The sequence below is a fragment of the Peromyscus leucopus genome, chromosome 1 (assembly GCF_004664715.2).
Source record: "Peromyscus leucopus breed LL Stock chromosome 1, UCI_PerLeu_2.1, whole genome shotgun sequence".
NCBI classification, from domain to species: domain Eukaryota; kingdom Metazoa; phylum Chordata; class Mammalia; order Rodentia; family Cricetidae; genus Peromyscus; species Peromyscus leucopus.
Window position 1 is genome coordinate 139,426,533 of NC_051063.1, and position 19,288 is coordinate 139,445,820.

Below are 19,288 nucleotides of genomic sequence, written 5' to 3' on the forward strand. Positions count from 1 at the left end.
TTTCTAGCCATTTGCAGCTCTCCTTTTGAGCAGAGTTATTGGTCAAGGAGGCCCCAGAGATATCCAAACAACAGAGAGGATTGTCTTTGCCTTTGATTACCCACCATACTACATGGTAAGACTCTAGCTGAAGACACCACATACTTTGACTACAGGACATAGAGAAATCAATCTCGAACCAGCAGTAAACCTCCTCCCTGCTGGCTAGCTGTCATCGTGCAGGAAGGTGCTATACAAGCTTCTGGGAGAAAAAAGACATCAGCTGTCTTACCCAGAGTTGGGCTCTGCTTGCTACAACAGCAGCCTGCCGGGCGAGATGCACCCAATTGTGTAACAGTGGCATGACTGTTGTGGGGGTAACCAACCACTTTCTGAGTGGTTATGAGGCCTGCTCCACAGGAGGGATTTCATATCTGACACTGTAAACCTAGCCAAAAGTCCATGACTAGGGAAATCATAGAGCCTGCTACTGTTATTTTGCTAAATGGTCATGTTTTCAAAGTGTCTCCTACATACATACCTATGTTTATATCCATAGAACTGGACCGTTCTCAATCTTGGTCAGAGAAGGTTCTTTTTGCAATGAGCAGCAGTCAACAGAGAGATACATAACTGGTCAAAGTACTAAGAATAAGAGACTGCGTACTCAGTTCTAAATGGGGCATATAGATCAACCCCACCCTACCCCAAAACTAAGGCGGCTCAGAGAATACCATGGAAGGGGAAGCAAAAACATATATATATATATATATATATATATGCTAGAAGATGTGGAAGAGTGCTGTAAAATTCTGTGTCCCAGACATAGATGACCATCACATTCATAAACTCACAGCAGCTGTGGCTACCTGCACAAGGTCAATCGAGCCCAAAGTCCAGTATAGATGTGGTAGATGATTCCCAGGCCTCACTCCTTACTGGGAAGCTATTGGTAGTAGAGGGATTCGTTGTTTTGTTTTTTTAATATGGGCACTGATGGGATTCCCATGCTCCAGTAGATGGTTCCACACCCATGGACATATGGGGTAGCACTAGCTGGACTTAAAAGGTTATACACACATACACCAAAAAAAAAAAAAAAAAAAAAAGATATGAAGATGGGAAGGGGGAGGGGGACATGCTGGAGATACGAGTTGAAGAGGAGAAACAGGGAGTGTATATGATCACATGATATACATGTATAAAATCCTCAAGAATGAAGAAAAGATTAATGAAAAGACAAGAGGGAGTTATTACAAAACAAATACATTTTTTCAATTCTTCCACTCTGGAATGTCATCCCCAGGTGGAGGGTTTGTTTACTCAGAGGGTTCTTCCACAGCTGTTCAGAATCAAGTTTCCAGGGAGCCTGCAAGCTCCACTTAGGCAAACAAGGGAGCTGGGGAGCAAGCTCCGGGACTGGCAGAGCAACTTGGAAAGAAACCTTCCAGACTTGCCCTCCCTGACTGGGCAGAGCAAAGCAACACTGAGCCCCAGTGAGAGGGCTCAGTTTGGAGTACAGCAGTCAGAGACACAGACCAAGAATCCAGAGATGGAGGTCTGGATCCTAGCCCTTGTCCTTGTGCCTGTGAATAAGCTGCTCACCCTAAATGCAAACTTCTTCCTTCATGTCTGTTTCTTTCCAAGACGTTCTGGGGTTCTGGTGGTGGATCTCCCAGCCAACCTACTCCACAGGACCTTAGTTTTCCCCCATTTTTTCCTGAGATCATTAAGGACACCTAAACCTTGTTCTGACTCCTGTCAACCACCCTAATGTGGGACACAGTCCACCTATGACTCATAAGTATGCCTGGTCCTCTGCCATCCTCTCCCCTGGGGTGACAGTAAGAGCAGTGGCCACAAGGGGCTCAGCACAACAAAACACATGATCTCTTCATAGCCTGAAGCTACAAATACAGGTAGGTTCATACTATGAAGTCATGAAACCCAAACCAGGAGGTGCTGCGGAGCCTGACCTAGTACGTGGGACTCAAACTTGGAACTTGTCACACACCAGCAAAGGACAGGAAGTGCTGGGTATATCCAGATATACTCACAGTCTGGGTATATCCACCCCTGAGAAATATAGGCAGTCTCTGATATTTCCCAGGCAACTATAAGGACAGCCCCAAGTTCCTTTGGTTGCCAGGCAGCTCCTATGACAACTAAAAGTCACCAAAAGAAAGCTGTGCACAGAAGGAAGGCATGCTTAGCTTTTGTCTCATGGAGACATTGAGCCATCTAAATTAACCTAACCTACAAGTTTAATGAAATACAATAAAAATACAAGATTTTTGTTGGGAAATCTAGACATGCTGATTCCAGTCTTGGTACACACCTGTAATCCCAGCATTCAGAGACTAAGGCAGGAAGAGCAAGGCTAGCCTGGGCTACACAGGGAGACCCCCACCTCAAAGCAAAGCATAGAAGTGGGCACAGAGCAGGGAGCCTTCTGCAAAGGAGAAATGAAGGAACTGGTTTCTCCAAGCAGTAAAGTCACAGTCACAATGCTGAGCGACATACACACCAACAGAGAGACATGCCACCCGGAGACAGACACCACTGCATCCCAAAATCCAACACAGAATAAAGGTGGCATTATGGCTCAGGGAAAGTCATTTATCGAGTGTTTTACTGATAACTGTTCACATCTCATACTCTGTATCACAATAAATGAGATGGATAGACTTAAGGGTAGGAAGTAAAACTATTAGTGGAAAGCATGGAAGAGATCCAAAAGCAATAAAAAGAACGGTGGTGAATTCAAACAGAAAAATAATTTAAGTCAGCAAGGGGTACAGGGAAAAATAATAATAATAATAACAAGTCAAGATAAATGATAAGCTTGGGAATACATATCCAATTTGCAGTACAGGTGTAAACTAACCTCTTTAACAGATATAAGGAGTATCTACAAATCAATAAAAAAGACCAATCATCTAATTGAAAACTGTGTCAAAAGATATAAAAGCAGGCAGGCCACAGACAGAGAAAAAGCATACAGATGCCTTTGCATTCTACAACCTCACAGTAAGATAAATGCAAATACAGCCTTTCAAGAGATCCCATTATCCACTTGCAAGCTTAACAAACATCAAAATGACTAAAGACACACAATGGACCGGGGCATGGGAAACAGGTCCTCTCATTATCCTGCTGGATGCATACATACGCTGTTACACACACAGGGAGCAGATCGGCAACGTCCGTCACTTACAATGATATAAGCCTCATCAAGAATTCCCCTTTTGGGAAACTGTCTTAATCATATGCTTCAGCCTACACAGTATGACATGCAAGTGCCCATTTGTAAGAGGCTGGCCACACTAAGCATGAAGCCTCCACATCATCAACACAGAGCTGCTGTCTCTACTTGGAAAAGGAACATCTCTCATATATGCAAGATTAATATTAATATACTCCAACATGAGACACATAGTATAGGTGTGAAGAGAGAGAAGATGCCCACATGCAAAAAATAAATAAATAAATTTGGAAGCCACTTCCCCCCCCCAAAGAACGTGTAAAACATTAAGCCATCATATACAAAAATTACCTCATAGAGTATTTCCAAAGAAGTATGTAAACACATAAGACATATCTCAGAGCTAAAGTTATAAGAGTCACAGAAGAAAGCACAGGATAAGCTTTTGTGACCTTGGATTAGGACATCAGAAGCTAAAGCAGAAAAAAATAGATAAATTGGACTTTACCAAAATAAAAAATGTTGTACTTCAAAGAACAACATTCAAAAAGTGAAAAGACAGCCAGAGAATGGGATAAAATTGCATTTGCAATATGAAAATATTCTTACATCTCAACAATGAAACAGTGATACCATCTAAAAACAGGCAAAGGGTCTTTATTTTTTATTGTGTGTGCTTTCTAGTTAGGTTTCTAATGTCATAAAACACTGACTTAGGAAGGAAAGGATTTATTTGGCTTACACATCCTCATCATATAGTCCACTGCTGAGGGAAGTCAGGACAGGAACTCAAGCAAGGGCAGAGGTAGGAACCACGGAGGAATACTGTTTACTGGCTTACTCTCTATGACTAACTGAGCTTACTTATTTATACAATCCAGGACCACCTTTCCAGGGCTGTCACCACCCAGAATGGGCTAGATCTGCCTACACCAATCATTCATCAAGAAAACGCTCTAGAGGCTTGACCACAGGCCAGTCTAACAGAGGCAATCAGTTGAGGTCTCCTCAGGTGACTCTAGTTTATAGCAACTTGACATAAACTACCAGCACAGTTGGTGAGTGGACGTGTGATATATACATGTGTGTGTGCCAGTGCATGCACCCATTCACATGTGCAGAGTCCAGAAGAGGACTCTAGGTGTCTTGCTCTACCATTCTCCACCTTATTTCCTCAAGATAGGGTCTCTGATTGAACCTGGAATCAGGCTTACAGCTAGCAAGATGTAGCAAGGGATCCTTCTGCCTTCTACCCCCAACCCTCACACACACAGTGCACAGCACTGGGATTATGTGGTCAAGTGGCCACACTTGGCTTTTCACACAGGTGCTGGAGGTTCAAATTCAGGGCCTAATGTTTCAGCAGCAAGTGCTCTTACCCACTGAGTCATCTCCCCCAGTCTCTAGGCAAAAGATCCTAATAGTTCCCTAAAGCAAACATATAAATGACCAGTAAATACACACAGGGAAAGTCACACCATTATCACACAGCACAGTGCAAACTGAAGCACGAGATTACTTCACACTCTTTAGGATCAAAAGGATAGATGGTAGCCAATGTTAACAAGGAGATGAAGAAACTATGTCCTTCATATGCTTCTAGTGAGACACAGAATAGTATGAAGCTTGGTCATCAGCTTTTTAAGACATTAAGCATAGGAATTACCAAATGACCAAGCAGGTCTACCCTTAGCTCCATACTCAAGAGTAATTAGACCATATGTCCACACGAACACTTACATGCAAATGTTCAGTGCGACATTGCTCATAATGACCAAAAAGCAGAAACAATTCAAATGTTTATTAACTGAGGATATAGCATCAAACGTTTCTATTGCTGTGATAAGACACCACAACCAAAGCAATGTATAAAAGAAAAGGTTTCAGAAGGTAAGGCCATGATCATCATGGCAGTGAGCATGGGAGCAGGCAGGCGGCCATGGTTCTGGAGCAGTAGCTGTGAGTTTACACCCTGATGCACAAGCATGAGGCAGCGAGAGAGCTAACTGGGAATGGTGTGGACTTCTGAACCCTCAAGGTCCACCCCCATGACATACCTGCTCCAACAAGGCCACACTTCATAATCCTTCTCAAACAGTTCCACCAAGTGGGGACCAGACTTTCAAATATAGGAGCCTAGGGGGGCCATTCTCATTCAAACCACCACATGTGGATAAATGAAAGGCAGTATACAAAGCTGGAGAGACAACTCCACAGTTAAGGGCATGTACAACTCCTGCAGAGGACCCAAGTTTGGTTCCCAGCACCCACATTGGGCAGCTTAAACCCACCTGTAACTCCAGCTGTAGGGGGAACCCGATACTTCTGTCCTAGCCACCCACATGCAAATATCCCTACACAGACACCCACACGTACCAATAATTTTTAAATGTAGATTAATCTTGGAAAAAAATAGAGTGATATAGTAACTAAATAGGAAACTACTATTTGAGGGGGATGGGTAGAAATGAAACACTGATTCATGCTCCAATCCAGACAAATCCTGAGAAAACAATGCTGAGTAAAACAGACCGCATGTTATGTGATTCCAGTCATATGACAGTCCATAACAGAGAAGCCCATAGATTTGGGAGTAAATTAGTAGTTGCCTAGAGCTGGGAAAGGCATATGGAGAGCAAGCCTTAATGGATGCAGGGTTTCAGCCTGGAGTGATGAACATATTCTAAAATTGATTTTAGTGATGGATGTATGACTCTAGGAATAACCTAAAAAAAAAAAAAACATAGTATTGAATGTTTTAAAAGGGTGAACTGTGTAGCACATGACGATACGTGTGTATGATTATTATGTTAACTTGTCTCTATACTTACATTCTCCCCAGAGATATTCACAAGAAATTGACAGCCTCTAGTGAAAAAAAAATGGCTCATGGACACATGTGAAGTTTTTTTTACTGCCTACTCATATTCTTTGTGCATTTTGAACCCCAGGAATAAACTATCTCTTTTGGATTCTTGTTGTTTTGAGATAAGGATTCAGGCTGGCCTCAAACTTGCCATGTAGCCAAGGAAAACCCTGAATTCTGCCTCCTCCCTCTATGTCCTGAATGTTGAGATAACAAGCAGGGGCCACCTTCCCAATTTTACGAACCTCAGCATTCATACATAATACACAAGCATTCCACCAACTGAGCTACATACATCCCCGGACCAAGTTCTGTGTTTTAAAGAAGTAAATACATTTCAACAATTCAGAGTAGATCACTACATTTGAAATGGTCCAGGCTGCCCCTCCTGGAGCCCACGCAGGGGCTGCCATGGCTACTCCAAGTGGCTGTGCTCCCCTGAACTGATGACTTGAGGATTCACGTTCAGCAACTCAACGTTTCTCCACCTCAGCTATCTCATCATTAAGCCCTACTTGTAGCAGGAAGCTAAAGATGGTGTCACCTCTGACGTGGGGAAAACTCAGCGAAGAAAAATGAAAACGGAATGTGGGAACTGGGGAGAGCAAGCAAGCAGCTGCTGAGCATAAATGGGCCTGCACCCTGCAGGTGAGCTTTGATGCCTGGGTGCTATCCAGGGTTCTGAGGACATGTCTGGGCTTGACCTCTATTCTCCACCCTCTCCTCAGAACAGGAGAAATGATGGGGCCTTCCCTAGAAAAGCAATTAAACTTGAAGAATGGGAGAACTGGGCCCCAGAACTCCCCTTTCCAGCCATGGCCTCTGCTATACCCTGTACAGAAGAAGAGGTGCCTGAGTCCCAGAGGTGCCTGAGTCCCAGGCTTAATAGAAAAGCCACCATGGCCTGTTACCAATGCACCCTTCCCCAGCAACCTGCCCTGAGCACAACCCACGTGTTGGGAGCCCTGCAGCCTAGTTTTGGACCAGTATATGAGTGCTTGTCCATTGGGTCTCCAGATGAGGCAAAAGCCCACAGGGACAGTCTCACTTGGCAAGGACCAGCGGACTTCAGGACAGCACAGAATACTGCTGGGACCACGCAGCCCGCATGCTCTCTTCTCTCTTGAAGTATTGGTGATTCTCTTGGTGGTTTCAGTGTCATGTTGTCAGTCACACATGGGACAGATGGGATCATTCCTGGAAACCCCATTTTTTCTCGAATAGTTTCCCCTAAAATTCTTTGGGAGCTGATGCTTCTCAAGTTTCTTGTCTGGGGAAGCCAGCTGTCACTTCAGTCCCTGGGAGCTGTTCTGATTCAGTACTGACAGGATCGGAGGCAGATCACCCCTATTTCTGTAAATACGTTGTGAACAGAATTGTTGTTCTTGAAAATGTGTGCCTATGTCAATCACCTTTAAGGTTTGTAAAGACAGGATGTACCAGGCTCAATATTTGGCCAAGTTAGCAAAATGATAAGTGTTATTTTGGGTTTAAAGATGTTTTGATGTAAAAGTTGGGGAAAAAACATATTTGACATCTTGTTTTTGCCGGAGGTTAACGTTGGAGGATGGGGAAAACCTGTTGGTATGGAAAAACATGCTTGTTTTTGTTGTATAAATAGTGATGGCTGGAGCTATCCCGGGCCGGCCACTTGTGTGAAACTCATCTGATGGTCGGACAGTTCATCTCTTCATGCCAACACCCCGTCCCCATCTCAAGAACCTTCCCCCGAACTCAGGCTGCGGTGGGACCGCGGCACCTATGAGCTCCATCTGACAAGTGCATCCAACCAGTGCCCTCCCTGTAAGGCAGTCTCCGTGAGTCAGTAAGATCTGAATCTCATCTTGCTCCACTACAGATGGGCAACTTCAACTACACACAGTCACGTGGAACATGCAAGTGTTCCTTAGGTTCGGCAATAACTTTAGGACCTCCGGCAGCCGGGCTCTACCTGGGCCTCCTGATTGCTGTGTTGAGGTCCTTTATAGCCACCCACTCCTCACCTGGTCATGGCGCTGCCCCTCCCCACGTTGCTGCCCCAGTGTACCAGCACTGACCCAGCCCTGTGACTCAAAGGAGCAAGTCAACAACTCAAACGCTACAGTGCCCTGTAGATACACAGAACCCTTGAAGTGGAAATGGTGGGATGTAACTGTGGGAACAAACAGGATGACAAATGGTGACTAGGCACCACCTTCACATCAAGGACCCAAAGAGCCATGCCTGGAGGTACTGGAACAGCTTGGTGTATAAAGATGCTTGCTGAAATACCAGATCACCTGAGTTTGATCTCTGGGACCCACATGATGGAAGGTAAATATCAACTCCTACAAGTTTCCTACACACACACACACACACACACACTGCAGCACACACTCACCTACATGTGCAAACACACACACAATAAATAAATGTAAAAGCAGCACACACATGTGTGCACCCACACAATAAATACATAAATATAAAATTAATAATAAAAAGTACAGTGCCACGCCCAGCCTAAAGGGGGCAGCAGCAGCCAGCTCCTGTCCCTTGCTGGGCTGAGGATCACCGGCACTGTGCCGCCATGTAGTCTCACCTAGCAAGAGAAGGGGGACCCCAAATCTTTACATTAAGTGTTCTCAGTTTCAAAATCAGTACCAGATCAAAACCAAACAGAAGAGCATGCCTGTCTGGGGCCTGGATTTCCAACTCCCAGGCCTTCTGTTGGCAAAAATTTGTCTCAGTTTCTTAGCTGTGGTTTATATGGTCATGAGTGCCAAGTATGAGTGATATTTAATAATTCTACTAAAAGCCTATGAGCCCTGACAGATGTAATTATACGCATATCAACCAGGATCCCCTCCTTCGCCCTCGTCCCTGGCAATTCTGCCAGGGTCAGCTACCAATCTGCTTCCTGCCTCCACTCCCTTGGGATTGGCAAAGCGGTACCAACTGTAGATATATCCCAGCACTGGCACCCAGGACGTGGCCCCAGGTGTCAGATAACATGAGCCAGACAACCCATAAGATCTCAACTACAGATCTCGGAGCTTCAAACCCAACTGCCCCCTAACCTGTCACCCTCCTACTCTGAAGGATGACCTCTCCGGTTCTCCAAGACAAATAGAGCACACCCTGAGTTTGACCTGCTGCAGGGAACCAGGTGAAACACAGCCACAGCCAATGTCCCTGGTCCTGTTCTTCCAGCTGCCAGGTGTGTTTGCAAAGGGCTGGGTCTATTTTGTTTGTACAGGAGGCTAGGGACAGGGGAGCCAGACATAAAGGACAGAAAGTGGCCTCTAGACTTCACTGTTTTGAGAGCAATGACAAGTGACCACGGGGATTCATCTGGTGGCCCAAGGGAGCCTGAAAGCCTGGGGTCACCATGCTTTAGGAGACAGTGTCCACACATCCTTTCCCATGGAAAGGGGAAGTGTGGCGCCGCCAGTCTTCACCACCCAGGATTTCAAGAACCCAAGTCTTCCCAGCAGGAGAAGTGCCAAGCTCCAGGCCAGGCACCCAGCTGCTTTCAGGCACCTTCATTCACAAATTTCGCCTGTGTTGGATCCCAAGTCAGAGTTTGCTGACAACAGGTCCAGGGGCTGGAAATTCTGACCACAGCCATGCTTTTCTGTTTAGTATTGGCTTAAACTTACTTTAAAAACAAAAGGAGTTAAGAACACTTGAAAGTTAGGAGTCTTCATGAGAAGATGGGAAGGGGCGGGGGAGCTTTCTCTCAGCAGGTGAGGATACCTGACAGGCAGAGTTGGCTGGGAGTCAGTATCTGTGGTCCCCGGCACAGGAAGGGGCGGGGCTTACCGGCTGCTCTCCCTTCCATTTCATCTCTGTCCTCAGCAAGCCTTCTGCCTGCCTGACCCTCCCCCGCTTCACCCCGTCTCCCTGTGCAGACCCTCCCCCCTTCACCCTGTCTCCCTGTGCAGACCCTCCCCCCTTCACCCCGTCTCCCTGGGCAGACCCTCCCACGCTTCACCCTGTCTCCCTGCCTGACCCTCCCCCACTTCACCCCGTCTCCCTGGGCAGACCCTCCCCCCTTCACCCTGTCTCCCTATGCAGACCCTCCCACCCCTTCACCCCATCTCCCTGTGCAGACCCTCCCCCCTTCACCCTGTCTCCCTGTGCAGACCCTCCCCCACTTCACCCCGTCTCCCTGGGCAGACGACTTGCCTCATTGTCATCATCACTGAGACCTCCGGGCCACCAACTGGTTCTCCCAACACCTTTTCTGGGTCTCCTTAGACACCATGCACCCCCACTGCAACCAATCACTCTTCATCCACTCATTCAGTACCTAAGACCTCAATCTGGACCAGTCTTTTGAAAACAGCCCTTTAATTTTTAACCCTGTGTTCCATTATCCCTCCGTTTCCTCCAGCATGCCAAATCCTCTGGAAAACATTGGGTGTTTTCCAAATATATTTCAACAGAAGAAGCATGAGTTGAACCCTTTCCCTTTCCTATTCAGCTATGGCCCTTTAAGTAAAACACATCCACATTCAGTGACTTGATTTGCTTCAGCTGTAAAATGGGAACCCCAGTAAAGCACCCCTCACTGGAACAGGAAACATAAACTATCCAGCACAGAATTGTGTAACCATGGGCTACTCTGGGGAGAGAACTTTATGTCAGCTCACATTTCGAGGTTACAGTCCATCACTGACTTGGGAAGGTCAAGGCAGGAACCTGAAGCATCTGCTCACACCCATCATCAAGAAGAAAGAGAGAATGAGTGTATGTATATATGTCTACTGCTCAGCTCACCTTTTCAATTCTTATACAATCCAGAACCAGAGCAGGCTAGACGTTCCCACGTCAGCTAGTGTAATGAAGACAACCCCTTCCTGACAGGACTGTAGGCCAGTCTGACCTCAACAATGACTCACTGAGACCCTCTTCTCAGGTGATTCTAATTGTGCTGTCAATTAGAGCAATTTCTACCCATCCCTGGAAGAAACCCTCCTTCCCACTGCTAAGTCCAAATCTCCCTCCTCTCCTATAGTACCTTCCCAGGCCCCTCTAGCTCCATCCAAAGCCACTTTGGATTTGTGACTCTCCTGTTGAATTGCATGGCTTCCTTCCCACCAGATAAGCAATAAAGGTGTTGTCTTTCCTTCTACATTGATGTTCCTGGGTCTCTGGGCTGCTCCCTGTTCAGCACAGCACCCTGCGTTCACAGAGGCAAGGATGTGCAGTCTCTTCAGCCAAGCTTTCTCCTAGCTGCTGGGCTATGTGTTAGGGAGACCTACCTGACAGGTCGAAGGGGCAGCCTGCCACATCCTGGAGGCCCAGAAAGAGCCCAGCTGAGCACACAAACACCTGGGGTTACATGTCTCCTAGCTAGGGCCTCAGTTTCAACTGTGCAATGCACAAGGGGGAGGAAGGTCAGTCAGCAAAGCCCTGAATGTGAAGAGAGCTCGCACCTGAGAGTACAGGGCCCAAGGCCTCCCAGATGGGGGGAGGGGGGGGAGGGGGGGAACCAAGCCAGAGTTCTCTGTGTCACTGCTCCCCCTCTGGGCCATGCCCACCTAGAATGGCCTTCCTCTTTCCCTGCGGCTCCAGAAGATAAACACGAAGTCTGGATTCCTTGCAGACTGCCCTCAGATTAGGAGACATTGTTGTTGCTTTTTAAGTGAAACCATAAGAACAGGATTTTAAACGCCTGTTCCTAGAATGTCCCCTTGCAAATGTTTAGACCCAGAAAACTAAACACACAACTCAAGAAACTTCTGCTTAAATCCAGGAGGATTTCCTTTCTGGTGGGACACACCCACCCTACCCTACCGCACCCAACCCCCAGCCATCCCCATCCCCATTTAGCCTTACATGTGTCTGATATCACAAGAACCCACATCGGCAAGAGCATGTGCCAGGGAGTCTATGGCATGTAAGCCAGGGGCTCAGGGTTAAATTAAAGAGGGATTTGTTCTTCCCTTTTCAATTTGCTGGAAGGAACCGGTGGCAGGTGCCCATGCCTAAAAGGCCTATTCATAAGGGTAGTCACAAGATACCCTCTTTGCTGGGGAGCTGAGCCGTCAAAAGGGCTCAGCTGAGACGATTACCAATTTCATTGGAAACATGCTTGGAGGTACACACAGCTGCCTGATTATTCTGACCATATGGCTGCCCTGCTCACAAGCAGAAACAAGACCAAAAGGTCGGGCAGAAACTACCTCTGTCTTCGGAGTCATATTTTTCAGTACCACAGGACACTTGGCTGCTTGAAGGAGAAACCAGGATGTGGCTGACACGATGTTAACCTAAATATCCTGCCAGGCCTTAGAAGCACGTACTGTAATTAATAATGGGGGATGGATACTTAGCACGGTTCAGAAAACTGCTCACATTTCTGACAAGCAAACCAGAAAGTCATGTCTGAGAGTTGCTCAGCCCTAGTACCCTTGATGTTTGTGGTTACACGAGTGGAGATGATTATGTGTTGCATGTACACATCCAAGTGAGTGTGTGCACGCATGTGTGTGTTGGCACTGGTTGCCTTCCTCAGTTACTCTCCACCTTGGTTCTTGAGGCAGGTTCTCTCCCTGAGGCTGGAGTTCATCAATTCAGCTAGGCTGGCTAGCCAGTGAGTTTGAGGAGTCCTCCAGACACACCCCACCCAGCCCTGGGGCTACTGTTTATATTTCACTTTTCTCCTTATTATAAATAATAATAATAAAAGAAAATTTGGGAAACCCAAGGCAAGTAGGAAACTTTAACCCCCTTCTCCATTCCTAGAGCAGCAAATTGGGTATGTGAGGTATCGCTGTCTCCAGAACATGGTGGTTACTCCCTGGGCACCACACCAGGCAAGGTTAAATCACCTCACCTTTGTCTTCCCAATCCCTGGGGAAAGTGCCAAAACAAAGCCTTTCAGGTAAAAGGCTTTCACAGAGATTTTGAAATAAGAAGGGGCTGAGCACGCAGCCACCGGAGACGGGAGAGAAACCGTGCCTATACAGTAAAACTGGGAGAGCCGCCAAGCCACAGAGCGGGGAAGCTGCGTCTCAAGGTGTAAAGCTTCCCTGGCTTGCAGCCACATCACGAGAGAGAAAAGCACAATTCCCAAAACTCAAAGAGAGAGATGTTGTAAAGGAACCCCTGGGGCAAAGGGTCTCCACAACAGTCTCTAGTCTATGACTGTCCTCCCTGAATCCACGCAAGGCTACCAGCACGCAATGGCAAAAAGGTAGGAGAAATCAGTTTTCTACTCCTACAAATAGCTCCTTTAAAAAAGAAAAAAAAAAAGTCTCCCTCCTGCCCTTTCACAAAGGCATCAAGCATCCATTCAACCCAGAGGTGTCTCCCCACCCCCCACCCCTGCCAGGACCCTCACATGCACCATGTGATCACACCCACCAGAGGGTGCTCTGGAATCAAGCCACCATTTCCTCCAGATTTGATCTCCAATCTAGAGAGTTTTCCTTGATGGTAAAATGTTAATACATGGGGCAGGTCAAGTGGCTCAGTGAATAATGGCTCCGGGCACCCATCCTGAGGACCTGAGTTCAATTCCTGGGTCCCCTGTGGTAGGAGGGGAGAATTGACTCCAACAACTTGTCTCTAACCTACACAGACAGACAGAGACAGAGAGAGTAAATAAAATGTAATAGCAACACCAAATAAAAATCAAAATACATATAAAGACATAGAAGCATCATGGACTCTAGTCCTCTAAAACCAAAGCTCAATTAAACTTTCCTAAGTTGCCTTGGTCACACGGCATTTTACCACAGAAGCAGAAAAAAGTAACTAAAACAGACGGGGAAATCAGATTAAGTAGGGGTCCTGGGGTTCCCTGGGTAAAAAAAAGTATTTGTTGTGCAAGCATGAAAGCCAGAGTTCAGATTCCCAGAGCCTACTAAAAACACTGGGTGTGGCTGGGGGTGGGGTGCCTGTAACCACTCACTGGGTGGATGGAGACAGGAAGATCAATGGGGGCTTGCTGATAGCCATCCTTAACTGAAAAAAAATGGTGAACTCCTAGTTCAGTGAGAAATCCTATCTCAAGGGAACAGAGTGGAGAGCAATAGAGGAGGGCACCCAAAGTCTTCCTTGGCCTCCACATACATGTGTGCATTGGCACACAGGCAGGAAAAGCATGGGAAGAGGGAGAGAGCTGTTCGGGTGCAGTAGACACTAAAGAAATGGAGACCAAAGCAAGGAGATGCTACGGTATACCCAACACATGGGAAAGCATCAGTAATCCTAAGTGTCAGGTACAAAAAAAGGATCCACAGGCATGGCTGCATGGAGCATACCGTGGTACCCCACCAGGGAAACCAAGTATGAAGAACACAGGAATCCCATGGCCAGGGGTATAACCCAGATGTTTTTCTACTGGTCTTCAGACATGTCCTAGGATACAGTGTGCATGCATGAATACAGGACTCAGAACTGTAAAGGAGTCCAGGTGACACATAATCATGCCACAAATATAAATGCATAAAGGAAGAATCGCCCACATTGACAGGTAGGTGCACATGCGAATATATTTCTTTGCACATTCATATATATGCAGATATTTATAAGTGAGTGAAAGGAGCCCATACTGCCGTGCCACTCTATAATCTGCTGCATTCCACAACCCATGGCCAATATTGCCACTGTTGTTACTTTTTCCCATAGCCTAAGTCTTATTTAATTCACACCGCCACCTTCCCATGTCATTACTTTCAGCAGCTCTAAAGGATTACGTACTCCGTACTTGTCTTGTGGTTGTTACAAAATACCTGAAACAGCGACTTCGGGAAGGGTTTATTTCAGCTCACGTTCTGATGGTACAATGCAGCATGGTGGGGGCACTTTGGTGCCAGGAGCATGAGGTCCCCATCACATGGCACCCACAGCCAGGAAACAGAGAGATGGGAACACTGACGCTTAGCTCAGTCTCCCCTTTTCACTCCATCTGGGACCCTGGCCCATGCCACGGTGCTGACCATGTTTAAGGTGTATTCACTTACCTCAACAAACCCAATCTAGAAACTCCATCACAGACATGCCTAGAGGTTCATCCTCTAGATGAGTCTACACCCTGACAAGTTGACGCTCAGTATTAACCCATCACAGACTACTATATTCTTTTAAACAGTGTCAATTGCTGGATATGTCTTGGTTTTTTGTGTTTTGTTTCAACAAGGTCATACCAGCTAGCTTCCAACTCATGATCCCCCTGCCTCAACCTCCTCAATATTGAGATTATAGGTATGCACCACCATACTCAGCTCTATATAAGTTATTTAAAATTTTTCACTATGAAACAGAACTGCTCTGAATACCCAACATGCACACATTTCATCTTCTTTTCATCATTAGCATCAAAATAAGAATATCAAAGAGAAATACATGTGGACCTTAGCATCAGGGTTGCCTAATTAAGAGTTCCTGGTCATCACTACATGGATCTTTCCTTTTATTAAACTCTTTCCTTGGATCTGTGTTTTTTCTGTTGTCTAGCAAGGTGACTCCTTCAGGGAAAACAAACAGGAAGGAGTGTTAATTTAAAGGCAATGATACCACACTCTCTTTCTCAATTTTTTTGCATTGCTAAGACAATGGACAGGTACCACCCAGATTCCCACCCCATAGGCATCCCACACTGACCATGCATCTAGTCACAGGGGACACTTGGAGAGTCGTCAACAATGTAAAATACTTGGGAGTTCAACATTCTTTTGCTAAAAATATCTTTATTAAATGCCAGCCTATTCTTGGAATGACACTAGGTGCTAGAGAGCCACGGAAGCCCTGCCCTTGGCAGCCCTCAGCCTGGTAATGCAGAGGGACAGGAAATTCAAAACTCAAGTGTGCTTTGGGAGCTTGAGGGAAGAGGACCTGACCAAGGAGTTTTCCCAAGTTAAAACACAAGAGGGTAGACTTGGTCCCAGGGGAATCCAGGCAAGCGGCAGAGTGGACAACGTGTTTGGGCACTCTCTCTTTTCCAGTGATCAGTAAATGAGCAACTCTGTTCCATGCCCCCCCCCACCTCCTAGCCATGATGACCTGCCTCACCACAGGCCCACAGCCCTGCAGCCCAGATAGCAACCATGAGCTCAGATCAACATTTCATGCTCAGCCCCCATTTTTATCAGGAATTTTATCACTGCAGCATGAAAAACCAACACAGTATTTTTCCCTCTAACTTTCTGGGTTTGTGGTGTATTTTACACAACACCAGAGCCTTCATAAATATATGAAAACCAATATGGTGGCTCATGCCTGTAATCTTATCAGTGGGAAGGCTGAGACAGGAGGTACATTGGCTGGTTTTGTGTGTCAGAAGCTAGAATCATCAGAAGGAAAAGAGCCTCAGTTGAGGAAATGCCTCCATGAGATCCAGTTGTAGGGCATTTTCTTAATTAGTGATCAATGGGGGAGGTGGTGGGATACCATGGTGGGATACCATGGTGGGTGGTACCACCCCAGGCTCGTGGTCCTGGGTTCTATAAGAAAGCAGGGTAAGCAAGCCGTGGGGAGCAAGCCAGTAAGCAGCACCCCTCCATGGCCTCTGCATCAGCCCCTGCCTCCAGGATCCCGCCCTGTTTGAGTTCCTGTCCTGACTTCCTTCAGTGATGGACAGCACTGCTGAAGTGTAAGCCAGATAAACCCTTTCCTCCCCAACTTGCTTTTTGGTCATGGTGTTTCTTCACAGCAATAGAACCCTAACTGAGTCAGGAGGATTACTTGATCTTGAGACCAGCCTGCTAGGCTCAAAAAAAGACACAGAGGCCTGAAGACACGGTTAACTCTGTCAGACACTTGTGCATGTATGAATGCTCACTCATGTGTGTGCATGCACCTGTGGGACGGGGGGGGGGCATGCACCACTGAATGGCACCCCCACCTCCACCCTAATTTTAATATATTTGACCCAATACATCAAAATTGTAAATTTGAAAAAAAAATAACACTACATCAAAGACTTTGCAAAAATAAAAAAAGTGAAGCATCCCTTAACAAATTCCATGTGTTCCCCATGGTTTCAGCACCTCCCACTTCAGAGAGTTATGTTTCCAGTTCTCCATAATCACAGGTGGCTAATGGTTACCAGATTGGATAGCAGAGGAGAAACTGGGGCCTTATAGGATTGGAGAAGCCAATCCAAAAAAGTAACTGAACAAATAAATAACTGAATAAAGGAGTACACAATGCAACTAGAGAGCCCTTGGAGTCCAGCAGAGCTAAGGGCAGAGGAACACTGGGCAGAGTTTATATGGAGACTCATGAACAATCATGAAAAGGTGGCCTTGCCCACAGGTCCAAGAACTGGATGTAGGAGACTGAGAGAATCAATGAGACCAGCACTCTGGCAGAAGAGGGATAATGAAGTACAGAGGAGCAGGAATCCCCCCAGGAACCCCAGCCTAGAACATCACTGTGACCCAGGAGAGATGAGGAAGGTGTAACTCATGCAAAAGTGGGGGTGGGTGGGATCATTTCGCCAGGGAACATGAAAATAGGAGTGAAATGGTCTTGGGAGTTCTAGGTGATTGGAAGACCAGGACTCGGGGCCTACAAGCTAAGAAGATGGAAAGCAAGCAGATACAAAAGACCCCTAGCCAGCAGCCCAGACGTTCTGGAAGCCCAGTTAATCAAGTCCACAGGGGAACGTGACTACAGGCAACAGCCGTCAAGGCACAGCCCCAGCCTTTAGCCACACAGACCTGTGGGATGTTCTTAAAAACCCAATACTTGTCCCACACATTGAGGAGCAGCATCTCCAAAAGGGACACTAGGGGACTGGGGACCACCAAGGTCCTTCCCTGCTGTAAAATGCTACAAATCCTATCTAAATCAGAAGCCAGATTGGCAGCTCTCCGCCTAGAGACGCAAATAACGAGCATGCCTTCTCAGGAAGAGGACACTGATCATAACCAGAAGCAGTTTATCTTATGAAGTGGTCGCCTTCCTTCCACACCCAAGGCAAGGACTCTCCGGTCCAGGCCTGAGTGCCAAATCGACTTAAACTCATAGCCCTGTCCCATCCCCTCCGTACACACACACACACACACACACACACACACACACACACACACACACACACATCTGGTGACACGATGCCTCGTCTTCTCCCCCACTCTTGGGTAATAAAGAGAAGACTGGCAAAATAGTTGAAATGCCTTCTTTTAAAAGTACACAGCTGTGTGGGCTGGGACTATTTTGAGCTAAATGCTTCAAACCTTTAGGCTGGAGCGGCTCTAGGCGTCTGCTGACTCCAAGTGAACAGTGAGGAAGTCCAGCAAAAGACGACGCTGCCTCAGTTGAATGCCAGATCCTTGCTCTGCACAGACACGCTGAGATGAACTGGGCATCTCACCCTCTAGGGCTCTTTGCTGGATACAGGAACTGGGTAGCCCAGCGTGGTGGGATATAGGGTGTAGTGAAGGATACACAAAGTTAATGCTGGAGAGGCCACAGAAGAAAGCAATGGCCCCGTTCAGCTGTCCAAGAAAACCAGGGTCCGGCATGCAGTCTTGGAAGATGTAGAGTTGAAATGCGTAGGCCAGGGCCATGGGTGTAAAGGAAAGAGCAAGACATAAAAGACAAGGCTTGGAAGGGCTGATTGGGGGAGGCAGAGAGAACTGGAGCCAGTGTGTAAGCCCCACCCCCCCCAACACCTCATATAGGAAATTCCATGCCTAGGCTGTGGCTAGACCGAGCCAGTGAAGTTCATCTGCAGAGGAATGAGGGAAGTGAGAAGGTTGGAGTAAGCCAAAGCAGGAAGTGGTAGGGGACCACGGGACCACAGACCCTCTCTGTTCTCTGACAACTGGCATTTCACCATATGGGCCCCAAAGGAAATGCCTAGACTTAGCATCATACAAAACTGAGAGCATCCCTCTACACATAGCTCCCAACCTTGACTTTCCCGGGTCTAATTTCTGTTCTTGCCCCATAGATGTTCTCCAGAGGAAGAAGCCCCTTGGCCTATCTTCAGTAGCTATCAATCATCAAAACACAGTGTAGGACAGAGGGTCAATACACACACACACACACACACACACACACACACACACACACACACACACACACACACGTTTCCTGGCTGTCTGGTAGGAATAACAGGATGCATTTGGCTTTTTCCTACAAACCAGGATTTCCCAAGCATTCCAGAGAAACGTCCAACTGGCCTCCCCTGTGAACCTGTCCACCTCACTCTTCCAGGGACCGTCTAAATTTCCTGGACACTTTCTCCTTGGCCTTGAACAACCTACAAAACCTCCCTGAGGTCCAGGTCTCGGTCC

The 19,288-nt window shown here is 46.8% G+C and overlaps 1 protein-coding gene across 1 annotated transcript in view; it reads right to left on the reverse strand.

The window, feature by feature from the left end:
• Positions 1-19,288, reverse strand: part of Fam174b (family with sequence similarity 174 member B) — a 44,025-nt gene that overhangs the window by 23,537 nt on the left and 1,200 nt on the right. The gene's annotated exons all lie outside the window — the stretch shown is intronic.